This window comes from Aquarana catesbeiana, linkage group LG03 (genome assembly GCF_042186555.1).
Source record: "Aquarana catesbeiana isolate 2022-GZ linkage group LG03, ASM4218655v1, whole genome shotgun sequence".
Classification (NCBI taxonomy): Eukaryota; Metazoa; Chordata; class Amphibia; order Anura; family Ranidae; genus Aquarana; species Aquarana catesbeiana.
Genome location: NC_133326.1, coordinates 411098707 through 411111374, shown reverse-complemented (window position 1 = coordinate 411111374; position 12668 = coordinate 411098707).

Below are 12668 nucleotides of genomic sequence, written 5' to 3'. Positions count from 1 at the left end.
CCCCCCCTGTTTTTATTGTTTTTCTTAGCTCACTTGATTCTACTTTTTCAGCTCTTTCGCCTTCATTTACTTTCATTTACTTTCGCTTTTCATTCCATTTTATTTCAATGTGTTCTTTCCCTTTCCCTTTCTTTTGTTCTATTACTTTTCCTTTGCCTGTTCACTTCAAGACAATTGCAATAGAAAAAAGCAAAAAGAGGGAAAAAAAAAAAAATACGGTACTTATCTTTTAGTTGTTGTTGAAGTTGGGACAAAAAGGGACGCTCACTACTGCTTGTTGCTGCTCTCTGATGCTGCGAACGTTCAGGTGCTGTCTCTGATGTTATCAATCTGCCCAGGTCTGTCTGACCCGCTGAAGTCTCAGCTGTTCTCTGCTCTCAGCTGTTCAGTGTCCGCTGCCGCTGCTCCTTGCTCCACTCACCCACCTTCCTGGCTCTCTCCTCCGAAATTCCCCGGTGCACTTCAGCTGGTTCCTCCGCTCTCCGCGGCCGGCAACACCGCTGGGGACTTGAAACAGCCCCCAGCAGCGCACCGTTTTCCCTGCTGCCGTCGCTTCCGAAGCGCTCCGATCTCCGCGGTTTTCCAGTTCTCCTAACCCCCCGTCCTCGATGAGCCTTCTAGCCCATCTGACTCCGGAGGGGTGGGATGCAGTCAGACGCAGGTACAAACTTCCTCTGGCTTACACCACAAGACAGCTCAGTGAGTGATGAGCAGGGGGGGCGGGGAGTGAAGCTACCTACACCTTCTCATCAGGCCGATCATTCCTCTCAGCTGCAGGGAGAGGGTTCTCAGGATCCTCACGCCGTGCACAGAGCCATTACCAGGCTCCTCCCTCCCCCAGGTGCTAGCAGGTATCTGGGCTGATCCCGCTAACACTGCGTTTTTGGGAACCCTAAACTGCTGGGGACGCTAGTATAGATCTGATCGGATCAGATATTGATCCGTTCAGATACTATACCACTAAGGGAGGCGTATGCTGCATGCATGGGTGTTAGCGGTACTGGCGCTAATCTGACGCTGCTTGGGGCTGGTGCTTGCCAGTTCACCAAAATACTACCAAAAAAACTGTTAGCGATCGCAGGGATCAGGCCTGACTCTGCGAACGCTGCAGTTATGCGTTTAGTGTTTTGTAAGTGACAGTGATCGATCGATACTGCACTTGGGTGGGCTGAGCTGGGCCGGGCGGAGGGGCAAAACGCAGGTGCTAGCAGGTATCTGGGCTGATCCCGCTAACACTGTGTTTTTGGGAACCCTAAACTGCTGGGGACGCTAGTATAGATCTGATTAGATCAGATATTGATCCGATCAGATACTATACCACTAAGGGAGGCGTATGCTGTGTGCGTGGGTGTTAGCGGTACTGGCGCTAATCTGACGCTGCCTGGGGCGACGCATATCACCGCCGGGCGATCAGGGGGCTAAACCTTTATTCGGTAATAAACGGCGGGTGCCCTCACACTAAAAAAAATAAACAAACTAACCAGCGTCACCCGTAACACTTATACGGTGATCAGTGGTGAAAGGGTTAACTAGGGGGCCATCAAGGGGTTAAAACATTTATTAGATAGTATATGGGGGTCCCTGTCGCTATAAAACGCTGACGGCGAACCTAAATATTTACCTCACTAACTAGCGTCACCAGCGACACTAATTCAGCGATCAGAAAAATGATCGCTTAGCGACACTGGTGACAGGGGGTGATCAAGGGGTTAAAACTTTATTAGGGGGGGTTAGGGGGGTATCCTAGACCTAAAGGGGGGTAATATTCACTGTCCCAACACTGTAACTGTCACAAACTGACACCAATGCAGTAATCAGAAAAAAAAAAAAACTGCTGGTGTCAGTTTGTGACAGGGAGGGGGGGGTGATTGGGGGGGGATCGGGGGCGATCGGGGGGGGGGGATCGGGGTGTTTTGTGTGCCTGGCATGTTCTACTGTGTGTGTAGTGTTAGTGCACTCACATTGATGTCTTCTCTCCTCGGCGCTGCAACGGAATACCGAGCCGAGGAGAGATGACATCATTTCCTTTGCTGCTGTTTAGCATACAGCAGCAAAGGAAGTTATCTGATTGGCCGGCGGCGATCGCGAGGGGGGGCCACGAACGGATGGCCTCCCCCTCACCTCCGATTGCCGGGGGACCAAAGACGACCGCCTCGGGCACCGGGGGGGGGGTCCGATCGGACCCCCCACCCGCGGAAGGCAAATCACGTATATATACGTGATTTTGCCTGTCCGTGCCACCTTGCCGACGTAAATCGGCGTGAGGCGATCGTCAATTGGTTAATAATGTATTTTGTCAGCTCCATAGTAGTGCTTTACCCTAAACACCCCATAAAATGTGTACAAATGTTGTTTGTGTCCTTAAATTCATGCAGAGTGCCAGAGGCTTTTTTTGGGGGTCAGAAAAATCATTTGGAACCCTCCCTCCCCCCAATACCGATACCAATCCTCTATCTGCTGACTTTGCCAAACCCATACACACTATACCTACCTCTTTTGTAGTCATATTTATGGATGAATTCACCAAAGCATGTAGTGGAAGGGCCTGCCCGAATACTTTCAAATGGTACTGTTTAAAGTTTTGTTCTCCTATTAACTTGATAGGTAATTGCAGAATATAAAAAAGTGCTTCAATTTGTACAGTGTGTAGTTATATTTTTGTATTATGACACTTCTTACCTGTCCAGTGGGCTGCCAAAAGTGTAAGTAAGGAGGGACTGGCCAAAGTAAAAAACACATTATTTATGCATTTAGCTCTCAATGAAGTGGAGAGGGTTACCTGTCCAAAACATCCCCCCCCCTAAAATTTTTACACTGGGCCATCAGAGGGGGTGAGGAATCTGATGATAAGTGGACACCCCCCAACTCGGGGTCATACTATTACAACTATTTAAGGTTTAATAGTATAGTGATGTTGGCGGTGGTGTCAGCGACATACGAGCTTCATCGCCCAGACTGAGTTTTACAGATGGCTTCAGACTGGTGGCTTGGGATCGCCACCTCCAGAAGACAACGTGGCTGGTTTGCCATTTGTCCTCACCCCGGAGCAGAGGGTTTTTAACCATCGGCTGGCCAAAGGCAGAAGAGTGGTGGAGAATGCTTTCGAAATAATGGCCAGCCTGTTCCACCTATTCCTTACGCCAATCAACATGGCGGAATATAAACTTAACCATATAATAGCAAAAAACAAGTAAAAATTTGCGCTGAACTGCAAAAAGCAAGCGGCCAGCAAAGTTCGTAGATAACAAACAAAACAATGCCTCTGAAGACATCTGTTATGATGAAACATGTCAGGCAGGCTGACATCCGTACGCTGATTGCTGCAGCCGTTTGTTCCTATCATTGATGCATGCTGTTTTAAGCTTCAACTGCCTGAATGCCTAATTCTGAAGTGACCATTGGGAGATGTTTATATGTGAAGGAAATCCCACGGATGTTGTGGTCTGATGAGGGGTTCCAGTGGGCTGGATTTGCTGGATGCTATTGAGAATTTATTATCTATGCCTAATCCGTAACACCTTCTGGTAAGCAGACTACATTACCACGTGGTGACGAGTGACTCTTTCTACATCTGCACAATATATTTGGTGATTGGATTCCTCCCACTCTTCAATTTCATTTTGAACTTTTCAGCGCCGCAATAATTTTTATGCATGTTAACCATATAATACTTGCGTGCTGCATTCTACACAACTTAAGGAGACATTCTATGAACTATGTGGCCTCAGTTGGGCCTGAGGCCGGATTTGAAGAACAAACCCTGACGACGCTTGAAGCTGGTCGTCCTGGCTTGCCCCTCCAAAGTGCCCGCGAGGTCCGTCTAAAATATATGGAGTACTTTGCGGGTAGGGGGGCCATTGATATGCCAGAAAATGTTTAAGAAACATTTTTAAAATACATTTCTAAATTAAACTGAAATAATATTTCCTTTGATTTACTGCTTGTGTTTGTTTTAGCTGTCTCCTAGGTTATCCAATGGGCTTTTCTTTTTGGCCATTTTCTTCAATAGTGCAAACGTAATTTCTTTGATGCATGAGGTGACAATCTCTTCTTCAGCTAACTATTATGTTCTGGGTCTGCTACACACACACCTTATTTTTGTTGTTAATGTATGTTATGCATTACTGATAAAAATATTCATCATCATTTTCAGCACCATGAATTAATTTTTTTGAGTCACGAAAATGGCCTGATTATGGCTAATTTTAAAGCACTGTGGGTGTTATTTACTAAAGTAAAATCCACTTTGCACTACAAGTGCACTTGAAACTGCACTGAAACTGCGCTTGTAGTGCAAAGTGGATTTGCCTTTAGTAAATAACCTCCATTGTCACTGTAAACACCAACTTACTCAAAAGACTGGTACTGAGCATTGAAAGAAGAAGCCACACATTGTTGAGTAGAAAACTTTTTACTCTGTGCACATTCACATGTGCTTTAGAAAAGGGTTTTTGAACAAACCAACATATTTTTGGAATAACATTTTTTTGTTTGACAGTAGAAATATCTCTTTTTTGGGGTAAACAGGCATATTTAAAACCATAAAACTATACACAACTCAAGAACTTACAAAGTTCAGCTTTGATAAACTGAAGGCAATATCAGACATTAGTATGTCCAAACTGTGTTGATCTTGCCTTCATGAGATGGGGTGATGTCACCCCTGTGAAAGCCAAATTTTGAAGATGCACACAAATTGAGAGTCAAAATGGAGATTTCCCTCCAGATCCCATGCATAATGTTAACATGTGCTAGCTCCCATCATGGGGAATCAATGGACATGTTTCGGGGTGCTACCCCTTCCTCTCAGCTACTTTCGTTGCGAGGAAGGGGTTGCACAAACAAAACGCATACATTGATATCCCGTGATGGCAGATAGCACATGTTGACACACTGTGTGCATCTTCAAAATTTGGCTTTCAATATACTTTAAAAAAGTTATAAAAATATAAACAAATTAACACATTTTGGTGTGTTTTAGATTCTGCCTAAATCATCAATCATGTTGAGTCTTTTTTCAACATCATTGAGCTCTTCCTTGATCTTCTGTAAATCCAAATTGCACACCATGATCTCCCCGATGAGGACGTGTGCACTTGCACTTGTGAAATGAAATTCTTCTTCCACAACATCCACATCACCTAAAATTAAAACACACACCATGTATTATAAATATGCAGGCATACATTTATTATCTGAAGCTGTGTTCTGAGACACTCACCTGTTGTGGTCACTATTTCGCCCACTTCGTAAACCTCTCCTTCCACATCCTCTGGTTGTGGTGTGGGGATTTCCCCTTCTTTAGGAGATTGTGGGTCCCTGGTATCCTCTGATGTCCTGAGTCTTTTCTCCCCTATGTGAATAAAAAAAAGGTATACTTAGCACACAGATATTTGAGGCCAGAAATAGGAATATGAAACATTGCTTGGAAGAGTCGTACAATTGTCTTTTTGACAGAGTTCCAAGCTGAAGACATTTTTCATTTCCATTTCTAAAGCTGCAATACTTGCCTGTTTTGGTCAAGTTTCACACATGGAGACACCCCTAGTATCCACAGGAGCACCTGTGTGGGACACCCTAAAAAGTTTGTTCTGGTGTCCCACACTAGTGCTCCTGCGTCCAGATGTGTAAACAGCTGCTGAATGTCCTCTCCTTACACTGAATCAAGTTTACATTTAATTCTAGTTACAAACCCATCTAGACAACAATGTACTAAACTTCTTTTAATATAAATAGGCATGACCAAATGTAGTTAACCTGCATCTGCCAAAAACATCGTATTAGTGGGCAAACGATGTTTACTACGAACGATTACTGTGCCCATGAACCTGAAACTTGCCAACAGTAAAGAAAAGCACATGGAGTAGCATGCAAGTAATAATAATAATAAACACATGACAAATACTTACTTTTTTGCAGGATAAAAACCAATGAAAAATGGGCGCCTCTGAATATATATCATAAAACAATTTATTACAAAAGCAGCATCCACTCACATGAAAGAAAGGGGAGTAGTGTTCAGGTCCATGATCTGGGCTGAGAAGATGATGTGGGACTGTAGGTCACAGCAGTTCCAGTATGGCTGACACTCCATCACAACCAGGCAGAAAGAGGTGGGATGGCTGAACACAGCACTATCCAGTATAGTTTGATATTTCTGGCAGATGCCTATAATAGTCCGGTGGGAAGGGAAGAGGCAATCTGGTGCTAGCAGGGGTGTCAGTGAGGGGGGGGGGATGGATGCCAGAACAGATGGCTGAGCCGTGCTGTGTCTCCACAGCATTCGTACTGCCTCAGTGTAGTGGAGGGAGACACGGCCGTGTATCTAGATAAAAACGAGGCTTGGAGAATAAACACAGGCCGGCGCCGAGCCGTGACATCATCAGCATGCGACGCGTTTCAGAACTGGCAGGCAAATAGATGGGGAAAATAGCCAGATTCCTTTCTCAAGCATAGAGACTCAAAGCACAGGGGAGATTATTATAGGCAGAGCAAGGGGTGGGGCCAGAACATACATAGAGCAATGGACAGGGAGAGGGGAGGAACAAAGGGGGGGCAATGGAAATGTGGAAAAGGGCAATAAAATGCGGACACAATAATGGGGAGATGTGGAAAAAAAAAAAAAAAAAAAGGGGGGGGGGGGGCAGTAATATACAGACATAATATTGGGGGAGTGAAATACATAGGAATATGGAAACAAGCACTATAACAGGGATCCTCAAACTACGGCCCTCCAGCTGTTGTAGAACTACACATCCCATGAGGCATTGTAAAACTCTGATATTCACAGACATGATTAGGCATGATGGGAATTGTAGTTCCTGAACAACTGGAGGGCCGTAGTTTGAAGACCCCTGCACTATAATATAGACACAATGCTAGAGGAAAAAAAAAATGGTATTGTGCATATTAAAAAGAAATTCATGTAAAAATACTATATTAAATAGGTAAAAACAGTATGGATTCATTTGTCAAGTATAAGCCACTGTGTCACCAATACCATTAGAAAAAAAAGAGGGGGTTTAAAATCATTAACGTCAAAGGGAAATAATCGGTATGTAGTTAATCAGTGAATAAATAAAAATAGGACAATAAAGATATAAACACAAATAACAAATGGCACATGAAAAACCTAATAGGCAACAATCAATGTAATATGAAAAGACTTTGAATAATAAAGGTTCTAACCATGATAAGGTTGGGTCAAAGATATGTGCATATGCCTACATACACATATCGGGCAACCAGGGATACGGAGTGGGGAGGGAGAAAAAAGACAAAACAAACAAAAAGTAAGGGGGAGGGGAGGGGGGGGTTGGAAATCAGGGGTCGTAGGTCTTAACAGAGCGTGACATCACACTACCTCCAGAGTGACCAATACTTACTGGAAACACGAGGAGCGAGCCCGCCACCCCCATATATTAAAAAGAGAGAAAAATAATGAAACCTGCGATGAAAGTGACAAAAATGGGCATGTAAATATAAATGATAGGAGGTAATGATATCAAATTACATAATATTAATAGGAAATAACAGATATAATGTAGGAGCATAAAAGACCACCAGGCCACCAGGCGAGAGAACCTCAAGGCAATATATCCAAAAAGTTTCTCTCGCACATAATTTTTTGAAACGTTCGGCCTGGGTCATTGATTTAGGGATTTGTTCAATAACCCAAACTTCGAGACCGATAGTGGATTTTTTATGGTGGTCAGCAAAATGGCGAGGGACACTGTGCATATCTTTGCTGCCCTCAATGATTCCTCGATGCTGGCCGAACCGTTGTCTCAAAGGGCAGATGGTTCGTCCTACATAAAATCAACCCACAAGGGCACGTTAGGCCATATACAACAAACTCAGATGAGCAGTTGTAAAACTGATCTAGTGGGTATGTTTTACCTTCAGAGTTAAAGGACTTTTTGCCATGTTGGACAAATGAACAGGTTTTGCAGCGAGTCTTTTTACATTGGTACATGCCCACCAAGGGTATTAGGGTGGTGGGATTGGAAAAGGTTTGATCAGACGGGAGTTTGCTAGGAGCAATTTTGTTTTTCAGAGAGGGGGCTTTACGGTAAGTGATCCTGGGTATTGGTGGAAGAATAGTTTTGAGGAGGGGATCCTGCTGCAGAATGTTCCAATGTTTATTTAAGATGTTTTCCATTTTTCTGTATTGAAAATTGAAGGTAGTTATGAATCTCATGGAATGGTCTGTTTTGACTTCTTTCTTTTTTGGTCGGTTTGCCTTTAGAGTAGAGATCGCAAGCTTGATCAACTCTTTAGGGTATTCTTTATCAGCAAATTTCTTTTCTAATAAGATGCTCTGTGTATCGTAATCAGTATCTCTCAGGTCACCTGGGACCAGGTGACAGATGCACTCTGTAAGAGTCGGAAGTGCACCGCTAAGGTAGTGGACCCTAGGACTGACTGCTGCGGATTGAACCCTGGAAGGTTCAGGAAGCAGGTCTACAGGATAACTAACATGGATCCCAGTGGAAGCTAGAGCATAGATTCCCCAGGGCGCGGAGTCTAAGAGCCAGCAGGTGTTCACCAGAGCCTCTAGTGGTGAGGATGGACTGCGCTTCAGTCTGGCTCCAGGTCGCGGCCCCCAGGGTCTCACAGCTCATGCTCACCGTAGACTACAGGAGAAGAGGAAGGAGGCAGTAGGCTGGAATGACAGGGAAGTAAGGGGTAAGCCAAAGGCCAGGGTGACTAGCAGACAAGGATAAACATAACACGCCAAAGGTCAGGGTAACAAGCAGACAGGGAGAGTCGAGAACAGGCCAAAGTCGGTAACAGGAAATCAGACGTAGGAAACACAGCAAGTACACACAGAGGCTAACACACAATGGTTGATCAGCACTGCTGGCTTGCAGTGCACAGGTTAATATAGGGTTCCCTGACAGGGCCTGGGGTGGAGCCATGCTTAGAGGAGAGGTTATAAAACCAGTCAGGTGAGAGGCAGCTGGTCTTTAGAGATGAACACATGGAGACAGGTAAGCTGACAGAGAAAACTATTGCATAACCATGACAGTATCTAGTGTACAGTTTTGTCTTAATCGACAAAATTGGCCTCTAGGTATATTATTGGTCCATTTGGGGTAATGGCAACTTCTGTAGTGCAAGAAGGAGTTGCCAGCTGTGGGTTTAGTATAATTTTTAGCAATGATGGTATCACCCACATGGCTCAACTCCACGTCCAAAAAAGCCAAAACACTGGGATCAGAGGCATGTGTGAAAGATAAGCCGTAGAGGTTGTGGTTGCAATGATCCACAAATGAAGGAATTAAAATCAGAAGGGCCGTCCCAGATTACGATAAGGTCGTCAATGTAGCGGCCGAAAAATACAATATGGGAGGAGAAGGGATTATTTTGTGAGATGTAATTCTTTTCCAAGTAACCCATAGCTAGGTTGGCGTAAGAAGGAGCAAAGTTGGCTCCCATGGCGGTTCCTTGTATTTGTAGGTAGAATTCACCATCGAAGTCAAAATAATTGTGGGTCAGGCAGAAATTAGTAGCCTCCAGAATAACTGCGGCTTGTCTGGGGTTAATAAGGGGATCCTGTGCAAGGAAGAATTCCAGGGCTAATAGTTTGAGGAGGTGTGTGCCATCTCTAATGTAGGATGGTAACTGTTGGACAATCAGTTGTAGGTATAGGTCAAAGTACTGAATGAACCCAGAGGTGACACTATCCATGGCCGCCACAATGGCCTGCCAGGGGGAGAAGTGAGGCTTTTGTGAACTTTGGGCAAATTATAAAAATATGGAGTCTGATAAAAACTTTTGGTTAAAAAGAAAGCTTCAGTTTTGTTAATCACTCCGCGTTCTAGAGCTGATTTAACTAAAACATTCACCTCAGTAGTAAAATCAGTAGCGGGGTCTGTTTTAAGCTTGTGGTATGTAGTCTCGTCAGAAAGAAGTCTATGAGCTTCTTTGATATAGTCCACCTTATTTTGCAAGACTTTGCCTCCCCCTTTGTCAGTGGATTTGATAATGACATCTGACATGTGGATTAGAGAGTTTAAGGCATGAATTTCAGAGAGGGAAAGATTATGTATATGGGGTGGTACATGGGAAGAAGACTGGCAAAGCTTAAGGAAATTGGCATAGACTACTCTGTAGAAGCTTTCAAGATGGAGGCCTTTAGGGACTGGGCAGGATAAAAAACTGATTTGGGTTTAAAAGATGAGTGTACTATTGGTGGGGAAGTGGCAAGGTGCTGTGTGAAGAGACTAAGAGTGTCTTCTTCATCAGTAAGATTCTAGAACATCAATGTCACCATCATATTAAAAAAAAAAAAAATGAAAAAAATCTTAGGACGGGGGAACAGAAGGGACATCCATACTATTAGTGGTGGGTTTACTATGCTTAGCAAGAAAAAAACCTTTTAAGGGTCAGGTTGCGAATATACCTAATTCAAATCAAACAAGAGAAAAGGGTTAGGTTTGTTTCTAGGAGCAAAATTGAGTCCTCTACTGAGTAAACTAATATCTGCAGGGGAAAGCTGGAGGGAAGATAAAATTGAAAATCTTCAGTTTGCGGAATTTCTGTATGTTGAGTTTTGGACTTGCTTTTTCCTTCTCTGCAACCTCTCCGGTGAGTTTTCTTTTTCTCCGGTTGGTTCGGGGAGGACTTAGAGCTAAAAAAAAAAAAAACAGCAGGATCAGTGGTAGTGGGAGGGGGCGGGGCATGTGAGGAACCCAAATTATCGGCAGGTGTAAAGTTGGGTAACTGAATGGGGGCAGATAGCTCCACAGTATTAACTGAATTTTCAGTCACTAGTTGAGCACCCGTGATATCCTCATTGGGAGACCTAGAAGTATTGGGGTTCTGTGTGTTGGCAGCATCATTGAGACAGGTACTGTTTTTAGCAGAACTTGGTTTGGAAATATTATTCCTAATACTAGGATCACAATCCCTTCCTGCATAGGAAGGTCTGTTGTAAAATTTGTTCAGGTCACTGAGTAAGTGTTTGGTTTTGGTTGTTTTGTTCCTGTTATCATCATGGTCTGGATAGGTAGTCGGGGTGCCTGGGAGATTCTTACGTGAGGGGAGAAGGATACCCATAAGGGGGGGGGGTAGGGATGTGGAGATGGTACTGGAAGGGTGGGGGGTAAGGGATGGGAAAAGGGAGGAGCAGGGGGTCTAATGCCAGAAGTGGGAGGACAGTATGAGGGGGGAGGACATGTGGGTCTGGTAACAACCGAGGGAGGTAAGGATTTTGATTTCCAATTAAAGGAATCTATTAGGGTTAAAATCATCAAGGTCTCTTTGAAATTTACCCAATTTTGTTTTAATCAGGTGAACTTCATTTGATTTGGTGTTCTTTGAGAACACCAAGCCAGGCGAAGGGGACAGTAACACCACGATTGATGACACCTGTAGCTATGGTTTTAGCTTCGAGTCTAAGTTTATCAAATAGATGAGTTCTGTGTTCAATGAAGATTTCCATCCACTTTGATGTACAGAATTCTGAAATGTTCTCCCATTCTTTTTTATTAGTAGCGTTCAAAAAAAAAAAAAAAAAGACAATCTTTAGTAATTCTAATGCCCTGTACACGCGGTCAGACTTTCCGACGGAAAATGTGCGATCGGAGCTTGTTGTCGGAAATTCCGACCGTGGGTGGGCTCCTTTGGACATTTTCCATCGGATTTTCTGACACACAAAATTTGAGAGCAGGCTATAAAATTTTCTGACAACAAAATCCAATCGCATCTATTCCGACCGTGTGTAGACAATTCCGATGCACAAAGTGCCACGCATGCTCAGAAGAAATTCCGAGATGGAACTGCTCGGTCTGGTAAAATTAGTGTTCGGTATGGATACAGCACTTTCGTCAGGCTGCAATGTTTTAAATTGTTCAATGAAGCGCACTCTCTTCTTCTTTATAATGCTAGAAGAATGAAGCAGTTTTGCTGCTCATATTCACACAGACTTCTCACAAACGTCTTTCTTTATTATTTATCGTGATTTCATCAATATATTTTGATTTGTCACATCTGACCAAAAAGATATTTTTTTTTTGGTTTGTATTGTTTTCAAGCCTGATCTTGTTGTTAATTATTTTTATTTTTTGATTTTACATCCTGAATATTTTTGTGTGTGTTTTGTGTGTCAAGTTACCACAACACCATTATTATCTTGTATTATTTAATCTCAAGGAGATTGATTGGTGTTGGTGTCTCTTGTTAATTTCACATTGTAGTTTACAAATGTACCTGCCTACTCACAAACTGTCCTTTTTGAAGGAAAACACACATAGGCAAGTCTAATTGGAACAAAAAATGCTTTATTAAGGGCTCAGAACCAAACAAAGAGGGAGGCAACGCTGGAGAAACAGCAGAAATTGGCAAAGCCTTTGGCCCCCAGGGCACACATCAATTATTTTCCTGCAAAATTGGTGGCCTGCAGAGTCCTTATCTAAGGGAGTGCAGTCTGGTCCAGAAGTCCCAGAGATCATGAAAGCAGCAGATGACATCTGTGTCCCCAGGCTGTGGTCATACAAGAGACTGCATCTTTTGCAAGACCAGACTGAACCCAGGGTCATCACTCTCTGGTCTTCCTTCCACGCTGTGTCTGTGGTGGTGGAGTTGTGGCAGGAGAAGGAGGAGGATGGTCCAAATCACACAGGTGGGTTTTGTGTGTGATTTCGCCCCTCAGCCCTTTAGTT